Below are 17747 nucleotides of genomic sequence, written 5' to 3'. Positions count from 1 at the left end.
AGCAGTCAGAGAATGTGTACTACATTCACAGCAGGACACGCACACAGGGACAACAGTGAGCTTCCCTCTAGGCTTCCGGTAACCTCCTGTCACTGATGGCTGAGTGAGAAGGAGCAGCTGACCAGGATACTAGAGCTAACGGCTATGTAGACCAGCTGGCTTTGAGCGGACCACATCCCCAAAGTGCTTTCCAAGAGGCCTGGGGGAAACGAGGGTGATCACCTTGACAACCTTCTAAATTCTGAATGATACCAGTCCTTGGCCTGTTTGAGCTACCACAGAATCATGACCTTCTCTGCAGTCACTAGAAAGATACGAGTATCATGAACAGTGTGTGCTGCATATGACATCACTTCCTCCGCTCACCCTTATAGAGCAGCGGGGAAACAGTCTTATTTGGATTAAATTAGTTTTTATTTTTCACCTCTGCATGAGGAAGTGGCTAGTTTACTTAATGTCCACGTCTCCCCAAAATGGAAAGCGACGTTTCTGAAACCTTGCCTGAATGCATACATTATAAACAAATCAAAATCCCAAACAAAAACGACGACCATTCGCCTAACACTTATGAGCTTGTGAGAGAAAAACTCAACAATGATAACAACGAAAAGCAAAACCGGAAGACCTTCTCTGCGATGAAGAAGCAAAAATGAATGCTTTACAGGGTAGCGGAGGCCTGGGAGGCCTTGCTCTGTATGGTTTCTGGAAAGTCAGGCTCCTTTGTGACACAGAAGGCAACTGGATGTTCACTTGCTCTCTTTCCCCTCTGTTGTCAGTCTTACACATCCGGTAGAAGAAAACATCAGTTGCCTTGCCTCTGTCAGATGGGCCTCTGGCGTGTCTGTGAGGCGGTATGTTGACTGATGATTGATGGCAGAGTGTTCAGCCTACTCTGTGCCATCCATGCTGGGTGGTTCTGGGTGGTTTAAGAAAGAGGGAGAAGGTGGAACGAACCCAGATGTCCTTCAACAGAGGAATGGATACAGGAAATGTGGTACATTTATATAAAGGAGTACTACTCGGCTATTAAAAATCAATGACTTCATGAAATTCGCAGGCAAATGGATGGAACTAGAAAATATCATCCTGAATAAGGTAACCCAGTCACAAAAGAGCACACATGGTATGCACTCACTAGTACGTGGATATTAGCCCAAAAGCTCACAATATCCAAGATACAATTCCCAGACCACATGAAGCTCAAAAAGGAAGACGAAAGTGTGGATGCTTCAGTCCTTCTTAGAAGGAGGAACAAAATACTCAAGGGAGGAAATAGGGAGACAAAGTGTGGAGCAGAGACTGAAGGAAAGGCCATCCAGAAACTCTTCCTTCTGGGGACCCATCCCATATGCAGACGCCAAATCCAGTTGCTATTGCGATGTCAAGAAGTGCATGCTGACAGGAGCCTGATATAGCTGGCTCCTGAGAGGCTCTGCCAGAGCATGACAAATACAGAGACAGATGCTTGAAGCCAGTCACTGGACTGAGCATGGGGTCTCCAATGGAGGAGTAAGAAAAAGAACTGAAGGAGCTGAAGGGGTTTGCAACCCCATAGGAAGAACAACAATATCAACCAAGCAGACCACCCCCCCCCCCCAGAGCGCCGAGGGACTAAACCACTAACCAAAGAGTACACAGGGATGGACCCCTGGCTCCAACCACTTATGTAGCAGAGGGTGGCCTTGTTGGGCATCAATAGGAGAAGCCCTTGGTCCTGTCAAGGCTTGATGCCTCAGTGTAGGGGAATGTCAGGTGAGTGGGTTGGGGAGCACCCTCATGGAGGCAGGGAAAGGGAGGATGGGATAGGGGGTTTCCAGAGGGGAAAATGGGAAAGGGGATAACATTTGAAATGTAAATACAGAAAATATCCAATAAAAAAAAGACAGAAAGATGGCTGAATGCAAGTAGGGGAAACAAACTAGCAAGTGTGCTCCTTCATGGTAACTGCGTCAAGCCCCTGCCTCAAGTTCCTGCTGTGGCTTCTCTTTATGATGGACTGCCAAGTGTATGATGAGATGGCTTTCCCATTCACAAAGTGGTTTTGGTGAGTGTCTTCATCCCAGCAACAGAGGGAAAACTAGAGCAGTCTTGGCAGGACCAGGGCTTCCCCTTCCACTGGTGCTCTTACTAGGATATTCATTGCTACCTATGAGGTCAGAGTCCAGGGTCAGTCCATGTATAGTCTTTAGGTAGTGGCTTAGTCCCTGGAAGCTCTGGTTGCTTGACATTGTTGTACTTTTGGGGTCTCGAGCCCCTTCAAGCTCTTCCAGTTCTTTCTCTGATTCCTTCAACGGGGGTCCTATTCTCAGTTCAGTGGTTTGCTGCTGGCATTCGCCTCTGTATTTGCTGTATTCTGGCTGTGTCTCTCAGGAGCGATCTACATCCGGCTCCTGTCGGTCTGCACTTCTTTGCTTCATCCATCTTGTCTAATTGGATGGCTGTATATGTATGGGCCACATGTGGGGCAGGCTCTGAATGGGTGTTCCTTCTGCCTCTGTTCAAAACTTTGTCGCCCTATTCCCTCCCAAGGGTATTCTGGTTCCCCTTTTAAAGAAGGAGTGAAGCATTTGCATTTTGGTCATCCTTCTTGAGTTTCATGTGTTCTGTGCATCTAGGGTAATTCGAGCATTTGAGCTAATATCCACTTATCAATGAGTGCATACCATGTGTGTTTTTCTGTGCTTGGGTTACAGGGTGATAATTTTTAACATCCATTACCCATGCTCAAAATTTGTGTTAGTTCAAAAAGTTCGCTTGTTGATGGGGAACAATACGAAATCAGATCTATTAATTTGTGCAAAACAAATGAGAGCTGAGTTCCCCTTTCTCATGCAAGCCCTAGAAATGAAGACCAAGGGTCAGCTAATTGACAGTAGTCATGCCACAGTGGTGACGGCAAATGTGGCTTCCAAAAGAGGAGCACAAGCCACAGGGCACAATGTAGGTTTGCCTGTGCCTCTTAGGGTTTTACTGCTGTGAACAGACAACATGACCAAGGCAACTCTCATAAGGACAACATTTAATTGGGCCGGTTTACAGGTCAGTCCATTCTCATCAAGGCGGGAGCATGGCAGCATCCAGGAAGGCACGGTGCAGGCAGAGCTGAGAGTTCTACATCTTCATCTGAAGGCTGCTCCTGGAACACGTGCTCCCAGGCAGCTAGGACAAGGATATTAAAGTCCACACCCATAAGGCCACACCTTCTCCAACAAGGCCACATCTCTCAACAGTGCCATTCCCTGAGCCAAGCATATACAAACCATCACACCGTCTGACTTTATGCATTTATCTGGTCACCGTTGTGAATGTTTGTGACAGTGCTTCCATTTCCCTAGGCTTCTGTCTGAGCGGCCCTATAAATCTCAATTAAGATGTGTAATAGCGCTAGGCACAGGAGACCACTTGGACAATCGAAGCGCAAGAGAAACGGAGGCAGGGGGATTGCCTAGAGTTGCACTCTACTATCAGACCCCATTTAAAGGCCACGGAAATGAAAATACAAAAAGCGCCCTGGACTGCCTAGTACGGGGTTGCTAGTCTCCAAGGAAAAATTAAGAAAGGATGAATTTTTAGCACACATACATGGAGTGCCACACACAGGATTTATTTGCTTTTCTGCCTTATTCCTTCTCTACCTTATAAAGCATTAATTTATTTTTATCTCTTATAAGCCATTGCTGGATTCTTGAGATAGATTTAAAAAAAAAAAAAAAAGCCTGCAGAAGCAGTCCCAACTCAGAACGGTTTTTTCTTGTGGTTCTTTCTGCAGCATGAACTGAGGAGCTGGTGGGGGAGGGGGGCTGGAGACGGAGACGGGATGGTTTATTCTTCATTATTTTCATTTGCGAGTTTCGCGTTTTATATGTTGTGCTCTCATTACCCATCCAGAAACATATGCCCATTCTTTCTCCAGACCCTGGGCTCTGAGGGCTCACAATATACGAAGCCTGTTTATTCAGAACTTGGATTCAAACAGTACTCTGTGTACTTGTTAAAAGCATCTCCATTGTCTCTTGATTTAAGCTATTTAACTCCAGCCTCTCACAAGCTTCTGAGATGGTCTCCTGAAAACCCCTGTCTTCAGGTAGCTTCTCAAGAGCATTCTGGAGTCATGACCCATCGGTTTGGATTTGCTCATTCACTCGTTCTGTAACTTCAAGGCATTATTAATTGATTGACTGATTGATTGACTGATTGATTGATTGTCCCAGGCCTTATGAAAGAGACAAAGATGATAGCACACAATTTCCCTCATTTCAGAAAGCACAGTCTAAAGAAGGAGGGTAGGATTGAGTTAAAGTAGATTATAGAAGGGCTCTTTCCAGGAATGTGATGGGAGTTTAGAGGAGTACCCTGCACAGAGAGGAGGAGAAAGATGGCGCTCTGGTAAGAGGTGGTAGGCAGATTTGCTCATGCTTGGAAAGCACATAGTGTTTTGCATAACGGAACATGTTTTGTTATCTCTAGAAAATTGTGAATCTGTCAAGAATTTGTAATGCCTTGGGTACACAGTTTCCGAAGGACTTTGGATGTGGTGGACTGGCTCCTTTTGTGTGTCAACTTGACAAAGGCTGGAGTTATCACAGAGAAAGGAGCCTCCCTTGAGGTAATGCCTCCATGAGATCCAGCTGTAAGACATTTTCTCAATTAGTGATCAAGGGGGGAGGGCCCAGCCCATTATGGGTGGTGCCATCCCTAGGCTGGTGGTCCTGGGTTCTATCAGAAAGCAAGCTGAACAAGCCAGGGGGAGCAAGCCAGTAAGCAGCACCCTTCCATGGCCTCTGCATCAACTCCTGCTTCCAAGTTCCGGCCCTGTGTGAGTTCCTGTTCTGACTTCCTTTGGTGATGAACAGCAGTGTGGAAGTGTAAGCTGAATAAACCCTTTCCTCCCCAACCTGATTCTTCTTCTTTTCTTCTTCTTCTTCTTCTTCTTCTTCTTCTTCTTCTTCTTCTTCTTCTTCTTCTTCTTCTTCTTCTTCTTCTTCTTCTTCTTCTTCTTCTTCTTCTTCTTCTTCTTCCTCTTCCTCTTCCTCTTCCTCTTCCTCTTCTTTCTTCTTCTTCTCCTCCTCTTCCTCTTCCTCCTCCTCCTCCTCCTCCTCCTCCTCCTCCTCCTCCTCCTCCTCCTTCTAGACCTTTATTAACAGGTGCTTGCAGTTTGTTGACTTTCTTGAAAAAAAAATCAAGTTGTAAACTTTATTACAAATTAAAAATGAAGTTCTTAAAAATCTTAAACTTGACCAGATATGAAACAATTTAAAAATTGTTAAAGGTGTATTGAGAAAAACCAGGCCTTTTCTTTTTCTTAAAAAACACATTTGTCATTACCAGAAAGAGACATCTTTAGGTAAAAGTATAAAAACCCATGCTGCTTAGATAATGCGGATAGTTCTAATGGATCTGGTCAACGGGCAAAAAGCAGGCACTTAAGATCTTCAGCTCCAATCTTTGTTCATTTCTTACTGCTGGAATCTTATACTCATTTCTTCTTGTTGGATGACCAAGCCCGATAATGGATAATGGTAGCGACGGTGAGCTGGCTTTTACTCTGCCCTGCAGCCTGCTCATTCCTCCGGAGCAGATGAATTCCCAGCTGGTGGATCCGCTGCTTTTGTCTCTTTGCCATCTTGTGGTTCTCTGGGCAACGCTCTCTGGGCGTCTGCGTTGGTAATTGAAGTTGTGGTGATACTGACGTTGAGGTGGCTGCTAACCTTGGGTCTCATCTCCTTGATTTTCTTTGTCCTCTTCATTGCCATCCTCTCTTGGCTGTCTTTGGCAAGGAGAGCCCCTGCGGAATCGTGGTCGTACATATTCTTTCTCACTGGTCTACTCTGTTCTCCTGCACCCTGGTTGTCAGCACCCTCTGTCACTTCTCCTTGCACAGCACGGTTGGAATACTGTGGTCGACGCGCATAGGGTCTCCGCATGTAGTAAGGTGGGAACCTTCACCCACGATAGATAGGGCCCGCATTGTTGGGTCTGGCCTTCAGGAGCGCTCTCTGATCCCTCGTTCTTTTCCCCTCTCTCACTATTCTGGTAATTTTGCCGGTAACTTCGTGGAGGACCCCTACGACGTAGATAACATCTATAATGGTTAAGGTCTGCTGCCTATTTACTGCCTTGAACTGGAACTCCACCAGGGCCCCTAACATTTGGGGCCTCCGCACCCTTTTCTCCTTCAACAACATCAAACTCCACAGTCCCCATCTCCTACACGGCGAAGGTACTTCCTGGGGTTATTCTTTATGGCAGTCTGGTGTACAAATACGGCTTCCTTCTTTCCTGTTGATGAAACCATATCTGTTCCTTACATCGAACCATTCTACTGTTCCCAAAACCTTCTTTGTGATGACTTTCTTGTCTCTGCCTCTGGGCGCAGCTGATGTGAGGCCACCCGGGCTGCTGTCTGTGGAGCCAGGCGGCTGCTGGGTCTGGGTCTCACCGCTCACAGCTACAGCTCCTCTCAGGTGTGATGGGGATCAGGCCAGAGGCTGCTGCGGGGCTCTCAGGGCTCTCTGAGGTCTGCTCTCCACTCCCCACTGCCGATCGAACTCCCCAACTTGCTTCTTAGTCATGATGTTTTGTGCAGGAATACAAACCCTAACTAAGACATGCGGGTTGCTGTGTGCGGGTCTTTGAAGGATGTAGCTTGTCTTAACTCCCTTAGTCTCTGCTCGGCTTCTTGGCTGTTTGAAGTGAACGGCTCAGTTCCGCTATGCCCTTCTGTCATGCTCCATGTAACTATCTCACCCCACACTGAGACCTCTGAACGCATGAGTCAAAATAAACACCCACAAGGCCCTGGGTTCGGTCCCCAGCTCCGACAAAAAGAGCCAAAAAAAATAAAATAAAATAAAATAAACACCCTCAAAACCGCAGCGGCAAGTAAGCAAACAAGATCCCAACAAAAACAGAACATACCCACAAACCAAAAAGAGGGCATTCTCACTTTACGATATAGAAATTGCTGCCTCCAAATACCTGTAACCATCTCTTGGAACATTAATAGAATTAAAAAGAACCCTTCTATTAATATTATCGATTAAAATAACTATAACATGACAGGCAAATTGCAAATTCAGTACAAGTGTATGGTTTTTTTTCTGGAATAAATTGCTAATCAAATGCTCTATTATTTTGTTTGTCTTTCTTACGAGTGAGGGTGTGCCCTGATGTAACCACAAACAGCCATCTACAGTGGGAAATGAAAACGATGCATTACCACCATCAGGTTTCCTTCTAATGCTCTCCATAGCAACAGAGGCTTCCTCAGTACCAAGCCCTGCATTCAGCTGTCCTGTTCCTTTCCTCTCTTTCAGTTTCCGTGGCTTTTGTGCCTTTGGTTGATTTGAAGGCTACAAGCCGGGGGTATGACTGTAACTCAGTACTCGCATGCTTGCCTAGCATGTGTGAGTTTGATACTCAGCACACACACGTGTACACACATGTGCACATGCATGCACACATACACATACACACATGCACTTATGCAGATTCATGCATGCACACTCACACACATATATACACACAAACATGCACGTGTACATATACATGCACACAAACACACACATATGCACATGCATGCATGCATGCACTCTCACACAGACATACATAGGATAGCGGGAGAAGATGGGAAGATTACCAGTTAATTACTTCACAAAATGTCTTTTAAATTGAGTGTGTCTGGTGATTGTACCTGCTGGTCAGGAGAATCACAGAAGCATCGCTCTGTTGACATTGCAGCCAATCAAACGATTCAGTTTCACTCCTGTCACTGTTTACCTGATTAGAAAGGTGCCTGTCTGGCATCTTCACTACTAAGTTCCTGCTTTAACTTTTGCAGTCAATAAACATTCTTGTGAGATATTCCCCGAAATTAGGCAACTAGTTTGCTCTTTATCAAATTTTCAGTTAATATACTAATTTATAGTATGCAAATGGATACTTTGGTAATTTAGTTACTGAACCATTAATCTATTAATTATGCTTCATAAAACACTCTAGCATCGGCTGGGGACAGCTCTTCAGGTTGGTTCTGTGTCCTAATAACATTTTCCCATTGTTCTCTGAATACCTCTTTGTTTTCTAGCTCACAGGTTAGTACAAACCCAGCCATTGCTTTCGTAGCCCAGCTTGACTCAGTTTCCTCTTCCAGGGTAAATGCTAGACCCTGTCAGAGGAAGGACAGAATGCAGGTGATGGGCATGGGTTATTAAAGAAACGAAAGCAAACTGCTTTCCTAGTTATAATTCTGTCATGGATTTCCCATTTTGCAAGTATGGATAAGTATTTAAAAATATGTTTGATAATAAATGTATACATTCCAAGGTGGAGAGCCACAGCTGCAGAATGGCTACCCTTTAAAAAAAACTTTGTTTTATTCAATTTATTTTATGTGTGAATTTATTTTACCTGCTCATATGTGTATGCATCATGTGCTTGGTGCTTACAGAGGTCAGAAGAGGGCATCAGATGCCCAAAAACTGGAGTTGTGGATGTTGTGAACTATGGAGTGGGTGCTGGGCACCCACCCTGGGTCCCCTGCAAAAGTAACAAGTGCTCTTAACTGTTGAGCCATCTCTCCAGCCTTGCAGAATGGCTACTCTAACTTATAGAAGTTCAAGGAAATGTAGAGACTATGGGTTTGGTTAATTTTGCTGTGTAGTGTTTTAAAATAATAAAGTTAATAATAATAATAATGATAATGATAATCATAATAATAATGGAATGCTGGTTTCTTTTAGTGGAGAATAGATTTATGAGAAGTTAAGTAACTATGTTGCTGGGTGCTGTGTTTGTTCATGAGGAGCTACTGAAAATGGAATGACTTTAGGCTCTAAGGTGGGAACACACACACACACACACACACACACACGTTTATTTTTGACATTTATCTATTACATTTTTAATTCAGCATTACTAAGCTCATTTAATTTCCCCTATATGTGCTGCTTTGTTTCTAACAGAACCTCAATTCCATTGGCCTTAGTGCATGTAAGTATTTGACCATTTCTCCTGTGTGGAACCAGGCTTGCATTGTCTCCTTTCTGACTCCAGGCTCTGAACCTAACTATCTGCAGGGACAGCCTCAGCATCTGGCTAGGGCTCTGAGACCTTGTGAGTCCCCCACACCATGAGTGAACAACCCCTTCACTCAGAGTCCAATTCCTCATGCTGTCCAGTCTTACTTACTTGGCCTCTCATATCACCCCACATTGCATCTCCCTGTCTCCCTGACCTGGCATAGACAGAAACAGTGCTCTGTGCTCTGAGGTTTCAGACTAAACAACTTAGGAAGAAGTGGAATTGTGTGGAAGAGAGGAAGAGGAAAGGGAAGGAGGTAACTATTGCTAGCATCCTTTACGAGCCTTTCTTTGCAGTGTTGGAGATTGACTCAGGGCCTTAAACATGCCAGGCAAACTCTCTTCCCCCAGCCCCCCTATCTTGCTTATCTAATTTTCTTGGCTGCTCCCTATGCCTCCTGTGTCCTCTTATCATGGGACTTTCTAAAAGGTTCTGCTTTAGCAGGCAGCACAGAAGTGACTCAGAACTTGGACTGAATATGTACGATCGATTGCCATCCTTGAGATAGAGCACAAGAAGACTCTTATCTTCCTAGGCTTCATTTTCCTCATCTGAAAAAAAAGTAGGAACCATAACAGCACCTAGTTTCACTCCCAAATTTCCAACATTTCATGGATATTTATACATGAAAAGACTGTCATTACCTTTAATTAAATCTTTAAAAATATCAACTCATTTCTTCCCTTCCCTAACTTTACTTTTTCAAAGCACCCATGCTTGGAAATATCTGTTATTTGAAGCATTCATCGATCACCTATGCTGTAATGGGCACTGTGGACGAGGATCCAGGAGGATAAGGTGAAGACTTTGCCTTCAAGGGGCTCACAGTCAAGTGGGGAAGTGGTATATAAACCAGTCCTATCTTTCCATTCCTATGAATCGCTTCATATTCCGAGAGATCAGAGACTCAGATCAGAGTTGTGGGGACAAGTTGAAGGAAAAGCCTTCCAGGCAGATCGAAGCGCTAGAGCTGTGACTCGTGGCTCATTCCAAGGCAGCAGGCTTGCCCACATTGCAGAAGGAGCCTATGGGGAGGCATAAGGGTTGAGGTCCAGGGCAGGTAAGGTGACTGCCACCCAAGGGCCCAGAAGGATGCTGAGTAATTACTCGCTACACTGCACCAATCCCTTTGCGTTAAACCAGCGGTTCTCAACCTCAATGCTGCGACCCTTCAAAACAGTTGCTTATATGGTGGTGACCCCCAACCAGAAAATGATTTTTGTTGCTACCTCACAACTGTAATTTTGTTACTGTTATGAACCATAATGAAAATGTCCGTGTTTTCCAATAGTCTTTGGTGACCCCTGGTTTAAACTGTGTTTAAACCCTTCTCAGTTCACTGGACTCATGTAAACACTATTCACTCCTCCTGGAATTCCACTTGAAGCCTTTTCTTACCTCACCCCAAAGCCATCGCTTCCCTGAACTGTTATGTCAGTTTCTATCTCACACTCTCTATGATGTAAGAACCATGGCGTGCGCTATGTCCATGGAACAGTTGCTATTTTAAGTTATTTGCTTTCATCATTTAGTTTGATCTGTAGAGCGGAAGAAGCAGCATTTCTCCCCATGTTATCTTGAGCCGCTAAAATAACCGCTGTCCCCAGTTAGACAGAGAACCTCTTCAACACGGTCTCGTTGCCTCGGGCTCCAGGAGTCCACCACATCTCACACAGGACCTGTGTTCACTACATGTAGCAACTTATTTTCTAGAGATTTATTTATTACATTTTGTGGGTATAAGTGCACCGCGTGCATGCTTAGTGCTTATGGAGGTCAGAACGCGGCCCTGAATCCTCTCCTTGTGAGCCCCCATGCTGGGATCCAACCTCGGCCCTCTTCGAAAGCAGCAGGTGCCCTAAATCATGAAGTCATCTTTCCAGCCCCTAAATGTGGTTCTTCTTTCTTTCTGAAACGGTATAACCTTGCTTAATAGCACGTTCATTCCTTTCAGATGTGTGCTGGCTTGCTTAGCCCCTGGAGGCCTCCAGGGATGTGTGTTGTTGGGCTTGGGCTTAGGCTTCCAAGGTTAAGCTGAGGAAGGAGATGCATGTTTTGTAGATGGAGGTGATGACCTGGACTTAGAGAATTGAGCTTAGTCCTCTGTATATGGGATGCAACTGCCTGTGAAAAATTCTTTACAGTTCAAGCCATTTTAAATATCCATCTTATTCACATGTCAACAAAAGTCAACTACTTTGAAAACGAGACAGCTTGTAATTCAGAAGAACCAACAACACAGAGAAACATTTTACAAAAATCCATCCATCTGTGAACAGTTTCTTTGTGCCTTCTCACCTCCATGTCTGTGCATTTTTTGCAGCACCAAGCTTCCTCTGCTTGGTGCATCCCTAGACTTATTCTTCACTTGACTTCCTACACATATTTTAATTGTCCTGGTGCCTTATTCGCATAGCTATCCAGGGGCCACCCGCAATCCACTCTAGAATTCAAGTTACCACATCTGGTCCTTGGATGATCTGCTTTGCAAAGTCACTAGCAGTTCTGCGGATTCTTTTGAACAAACCAGGGAAGCCGGAGACCTCAGGTGTAATCCCAGCTCTGCTACTTGATTAATTATGTGACTTGGATAATTCCCCATTTCACCCCTCACAGCCCCAGTCTCTTCTCCCTGCATCTGAGATCCAGAATGTCCAACTCCAGGTGGCCACAAGCTCGGCCTGTTTGGACAATCACTGAAAAAAAAAAAAACAAACAAAAAAAAAGGACATTCTGACATACTGGATTTCCTGAGGGTTCTCTCCAAGAAGGGTTTCTGATGCAGTTGAGTTCACTAAAGAATGTTGAATAGAAGAAGTAGAGATGAAAAAGTACAGGAGGGAAAAAAAAGACCCAAAGATCTGTAAGGAAAATTAAGGAGGTGGATATGAGAAAAAAGCAAACGCAGTAGAGTTCAAATGAACTAGAAACCCTGGCTTCAGAAGACTCACACGTAGCCATTACATACAGTGTAATGAGCCTGGATGGATGTGCCCAGCTCTGGAACCGCTCCGCTCTAGGATCAAATCTTAACTCCAGGGCTAGCTTTGGGAAGCTATTTAACTTCAAGGCATAGTGTCTGCCTGCATTAGGTGTTGTTGACTGTGAATTTAATGCTAATGAGCCAAAGATATTTTACTATTCATTGGTCTTATATGTTTTTTTTTTTTTTTTTTTTTTTTTTTGGTTCTTTTTTTTTTCGGAGCTGGGGACCGAACCCGGGGCCTTGCGCTTCCTAGGTAAGCGCTCTACCACTGAGCTAAATCCCCAGCCCCGGTCTTATATGTTTTAATACTACACTTGTTCATCTGGTTGGTAAAGATGCGTAATAACTCGCCTAGGAATCTACCTGAGCGCGTGTGTTTCCTAGACACAATGGTTCAGTTTTAGCAAGTTTGCGCTGGTGGTAACTTTATGGAACCCAGCTAGTGTCAATAACCAGGCTCGATCTGTTAGGATGGGTTAGTGGAGGTAGTGTACAACTAGTGGTACCTAATGCCTGACACACAGTGAAAAAAAATCCCTATCAACTGCCTGAGTGATTTATTGCCCCTTTATCCCCCTCCGTGTGATGCTGACCAAAGCAGGTTCATTTGCATGCAGCCAGCTGTTAGGGGACCCTCAAACAGAGAGCATTGTCCTCTTCAGCTGCTTCACTTTGTCCAGAGAGGCTCGTTGGAAATTACTCTCATCCATCAATTCACAGTCCACTAGGTGCCTCTGAACGGCACAGAGAGAGAGGTGCTAAGAACAATAATGGAAGAGAACCACCCGCACTCTGGAAGTCTGTTTCCCTCCTCTGCCCGATTGCTAACCTCTCCTAGTTTCTAAACCGTCAGTCTTAAAGGGATCTGTAGTGTTTTCCTGCTCCAGGTCTCAGCGTTCTGAAAGCCAGATCTTCCACCTATCATTCTCCACCAAGACTTGCTTTTCTTTGGATCTTTGGGAATGCTGTCTCTTTATTTCTGCCAATGTGCTCATCACCCCGAATCATCACCGGCGTCCACCATTTGTTTGTAGATGCATATCACGACTACCTGAGGTTTTGAGGGCTTTTCTGATTATGGCTACGATGGACATCATTTAGCCCATGTTCTCTCCTTAAAGATGATGACCAACCAAACTGTGCTGTTCCTCACATCCTTAAAGGTTTCCTACTATTAACTTGATCCACCTTCTTACGGGATGCGCCCAATCTCTCCCCGCTCTCATCTCTGCATTTTCCTCCACCCATGGTGGCCTCCCTACCATTCCTTAAGCACACCAGCACATCCCTACCTTGGAGGTATTGAAGCTCAGGCTTTTATCTCCTGCCTAAGGGTCAGTCCCAGCTGTTGCTGTCATTGGGATCTCCTGAAAGTCCCAGGAAGTCACTATGGAATCATCTGGTTTCTTTATAACTTTTCTTCTCTGAACTGTGAGAAAAGGTCTTGCATTATGGCCTAAATGTATCACACACACACACACACACACACACACACACACACACCTCAATTTACGTTATGGCCCTCGGAATATGATACCATCATATGGCATTTAATGAGGTGATTAAGATAAATGACAAATGGCATTTAAAGAGGTGATTAAGATAAATAAGGTGAAATAGTTGAACAGCAGTCAAGTATGAATGGTGTCCTTGTAAGAGGAAACTAAGGTCTAGGGAGAGGGCTAATTGAGTAAGAGCAATTGTTGAGAAAGAGATAGACACCTGCGCCCAGCACCCGTGTAGGAAGCTGGGTGTGGTGATGTGCTTACCTGTAACCATGGCACTGTGTGGGGGCAGAGGCAACAGGACCACTGGGATTGGCCTCACCAGCCTAGCTCCAGGTTCACTGAGAGACTCTGTCAAAGAGAGGGATAGAACAGGACACCAGACATGTTGAAATCCTCTAACAATGAAAAGTCAAGGGAGCAGCAGCCATGCAGAGCACTGAAGCTTCTTAGGACAGTGAAATCCTTAGTACATCTCTGTAATGTTGGACATATGTCATGCCTGTCTCCAAAGTCATCGAATGTACAACACTAAGAGAAACTCCTAAACCAATGATGGACTTGGGATGTTAGGGCTAGCAATTATACAGGAAGTGTGGAGGGTCTATAACAAGGGAGGCAGTGTGTGAATAGGCCAAGGAGTTTGTGTGTAAGGATATTTTTGTACCTTCTACCTCGTTTTTCTGAGAGCCAAGGCCAGCTTTTAAAATATAACCCATTGAATAGAAGAAAAAGCCTATTAAAAAAAAGCAAAGGGCTTTTGTAACCAAATAACAAAGACTCTGCAGGTTGACTTCTCCGAGGAGACGTGTTTTGTCACTCCTTCTGTGACTTTCGGCTAAGATCAAGTGCAGAGATTTACCCTCACAACCAGGAGTCTTGAACTCCAAAATCGCGCTGTCACAGTGCTTGATTTCTTCTGAAGCCTCTCATGTCCTTCAAGTGTCATTTTAACTGGGTCTTCTTTTGTGTCTGCGTGTCTGTGTCCCAATATCTTCTAAGTGTGTGTGTGTGTGTGTGTGTGAAGTGTGAGAATTTCATACATGTTTTGATCAAATTCATCCTTCATTCCTCCCCCTCCAACTCCTCCCATATCCTTGCCGCCGCCACCCCTGCCACCACCATTCCCTCCTAATTTCATTGTCTTCTTTTCAACACCACTGAATCCACTTAATGTTGCCAGAAGGAGCATGGGTGCAGGGCCATCTACTGGAGTACAGCCGGTCAATTAGGGGCCACATTGGAAGAAAACTTGACCCCACCCCCACCCCAGCAGCCATCAGCTGCAAAAGCCCCTTTATCTCCAGTCTTGCCTTTCCCCCAGGATGTCAGCTACTTTGGGATGATGCAGGGTTTAACCTTTTCGACCGGCTATTTTCATCTAGTAATATGGAGTTAGGTTACTTCCATAGCTTTTCACAGATGGCTAGAAATAGCTCATTTCTTTTTAGCACTGAATAATTTTTCAATAATCTTCGGGACATAGCAGAATTTATCTGTTCATTCACCCACGAAAGGGCATTCAGGTTGTTTCTGAGATTGAGAAGTTGTGGATAAAACTGCTATGAACGTCCATGTACAAGATTTTATGTGCCCGTGTTTTCATCCCTTGGGGTCAACTCCAAGGACAATGACCCCTAGATTGTTCTGGAGAACATGCTGTTGTTGCTACTGCTGTTTTTCAAGACAGACTTTTCGCTGTGTAACTCTGGCTACTCTGGAACTTACTCTGTAGACCAGGCTGTCCTCAAAAACTCAGCAAGGTGCCTGCCTGTGCCTCCCGAGTGCTGGGATTAAAGGTGTGCGCTACACCGCCCAGCCAGTACACGCTCATTTCCTAACAAGCTATCAGCTGTCTTCTGAAGTGGCTGCAGCATCCTGCATCCCGCTGTTTCTGAATGTGAGCACTGTTACCATCGCTGCTAGTTCTTGGCATTGTCACTATTCTGGGCAAGCTGACATGTACAGCGACAACCCTGCTGCTTTAATCTACACGCTCCTGCTGACATTTTATGCATAGCTTCTTGTTGCATCATCAGCTCTTGTCCTTCCTAGACTGTAAGTTCCCTGAAAGGAAAGTGTCTATCTTAATAATTCCATCTCCATTCTCAGCAGCAATCCCAGGCATCCTGTATTTTTGAATGGCTGTAGGATACAGCCAGGAATCTGAGCATTAGCCTCTCAAGTCCTCTAATGGCCAGTCCCCATTTTTTTTTTTAATTTTTTATGAAGAAAACCTTGGTCATGGGTGTTGGAGCTTAGAACTTCCCTTTTGCATTTTCATGACGCTCTTCATCAACTCTGGTTTTCTGTGTGCTCTTTAAACAGTTCCTCTTAGCTGGCTTCTACACACCCCTTTAGCTCCCATCTTGAATCACCTGGAAGCCTTTTAGCTTCTGTGCCCCCTACATGAGTGAGCAGAGCTGGATCCTACAGAACACCTGAAGTCTAGATGGAGTGGTGTCAACATGCGTTGCCCTCTATCCTTTCTGTTCTTGCTCCCTAATAGACGGCTAACGACTTACAGCTCTCTCCTAACTGGATACATCTTCTTTTGGTACAGAATGATGTTTCTGCCACATGCATTACACTCTGTGATGTACCAAGTCCAAGCTGAGGCCTCAGAAGTCCTGATGTGGTGCTGCCCCAGGGCTTCTGCTTTGCTGGGTGCAGTGAGGTGCTTAGCCCTGCAGGGTGCCTCTGCTGAGCCTCTATGGTGGCTTTCTGGTGGAATCCAGCCAGTGAAAAGCAGAGACGCAAGGACACTTGCTCACTAACCAGGTTTACAGCCCTCACAGCAAGGCCTGTCCTCTACCTATTTCCCCATCACTGGCATCTGTTACCAGCACAGGGGAGAAAATGTCTTTTCCATACTTGCTAGATAAGGTGCCTTATCTACATTGATTTGATCTGATGATCCAGCTGCACCTCTAATAAGTCCTTCCCTTGGTTCTTCAACTAATCACCTGACAGTGATTTCTGGCTTTCACTTACAGGAACTTAATGGAATTGTAAAATTTCAATGCTTGGGGAACAACATAATCTGAAAAGTATTCAGGCATCAATGTGAGAAACATATTGGGCATAAGCACTTGAAAGGAGGAAGAAAGGGGCTGGGGATTTAGCTCAGTGGTAGAGCGCTTACCTAGGAAGCGCAAGGCCCTGGGTTCAGTCCCCAGCTCCGAAAAAAAGAACCAAAAAAAAAAAAAAAAAAAAAAAAAGAAAGGAGGAAGAACTTATTTTGGCTCATGGTCTCAGGGGGTTCCAGTCTGTGATTGGCTCCATGAACCTGGGCAGAGCATCATGGTGGTAGGAACACCTTGACTTTATGTCAAGAAGAAAGCAAAAAAGGAGGGGACTGAGACTAGGTGTGACTTTGAAACATGTGCTCTGAGATCTAGATCCACTCCTTATGTCCTACCCACCAAGATGGCACCACCACATAGGAACCAAGCTTAACACATAAACCTGAGAGGGGCATTTCATATCCAAACTCTAACTCCTGTTTTTTCATGTTTTAGTCTTTGGGGATAATGAAAACTACAGATGACTCTAACAGCCCAATGACTGGCTCTGAGGGGCCATCAGTATCCTAGTAGGTTCTGGTGCCTGGTCCCTCTGCTGTCTTCTTGACCTCATGGAGTATTGCTGCCACGGCTGCCACTCTTTTGGTTGAAGCAAGGGCAAGACTGGTAGAAAGAGAATCAGGGGGCAGAAACATGCCCAGGTTGGACGTGATTATCTTAGCAAGAAGGGGTCTGGGCAAACCCAAGTTGCATTTTGACTACTGGGAGACATGTTCTTAACATCGGATTAGTCTCTTTAGAACTGGAATGTGTTTTTCTTATAGTTTAATGTCTCTGTGTTTCAGAGAAATTCTGATGACTTCACTAGAGTTACTGACTGAACACATTACTGTTCAAGATGACCTCAAAATTGCTAAGACTTTTTTTTCTTTTTAAAGTGGGTTTTACAACTATAATTGTGGTGGTGTCTAGGTGCACTCTGGTGCTATTTGATGCCTTCTGAGATCCTACATGACTTAAGCACACATGGGACGGGCAGCCCTGAGTAAGGCAGAATCTCTCAGCAAACGCAGAAAAGGAAAAAGGCCCAGTGATACAGCGCCCAGACCCTAAGACGATGATGCCAGCCAAGCTGTTCTGAGGCATACT

The 17747-nt window shown here is 44.9% G+C and overlaps 1 long non-coding RNA gene and 1 pseudogene across 3 annotated transcripts in view; one reads left to right on the top strand and one right to left on the bottom strand.

Moving 5' to 3' along the window:
• Positions 1–17747, top strand: part of LOC134486099 (uncharacterized) — a 39439-nt gene that overhangs the window by 6916 nt on the left and 14776 nt on the right. The window lies entirely within an intron of this gene.
• Positions 5129–6550, bottom strand: Ybx1-ps9 (Y box binding protein 1, pseudogene 9; annotated as a pseudogene).

This window comes from Rattus norvegicus, chromosome 3 (assembly GCF_021556685.1).
Source record: "Rattus norvegicus strain SHRSP/BbbUtx chromosome 3, alternate assembly SHRSP_T2T, whole genome shotgun sequence".
Lineage (NCBI taxonomy): Eukaryota > Metazoa > Chordata > Mammalia > Rodentia > Muridae > Rattus > Rattus norvegicus.
Note: the sequence above shows the minus strand (reverse complement) of the source record. Positions and strands in the feature narration are given on the sequence as shown.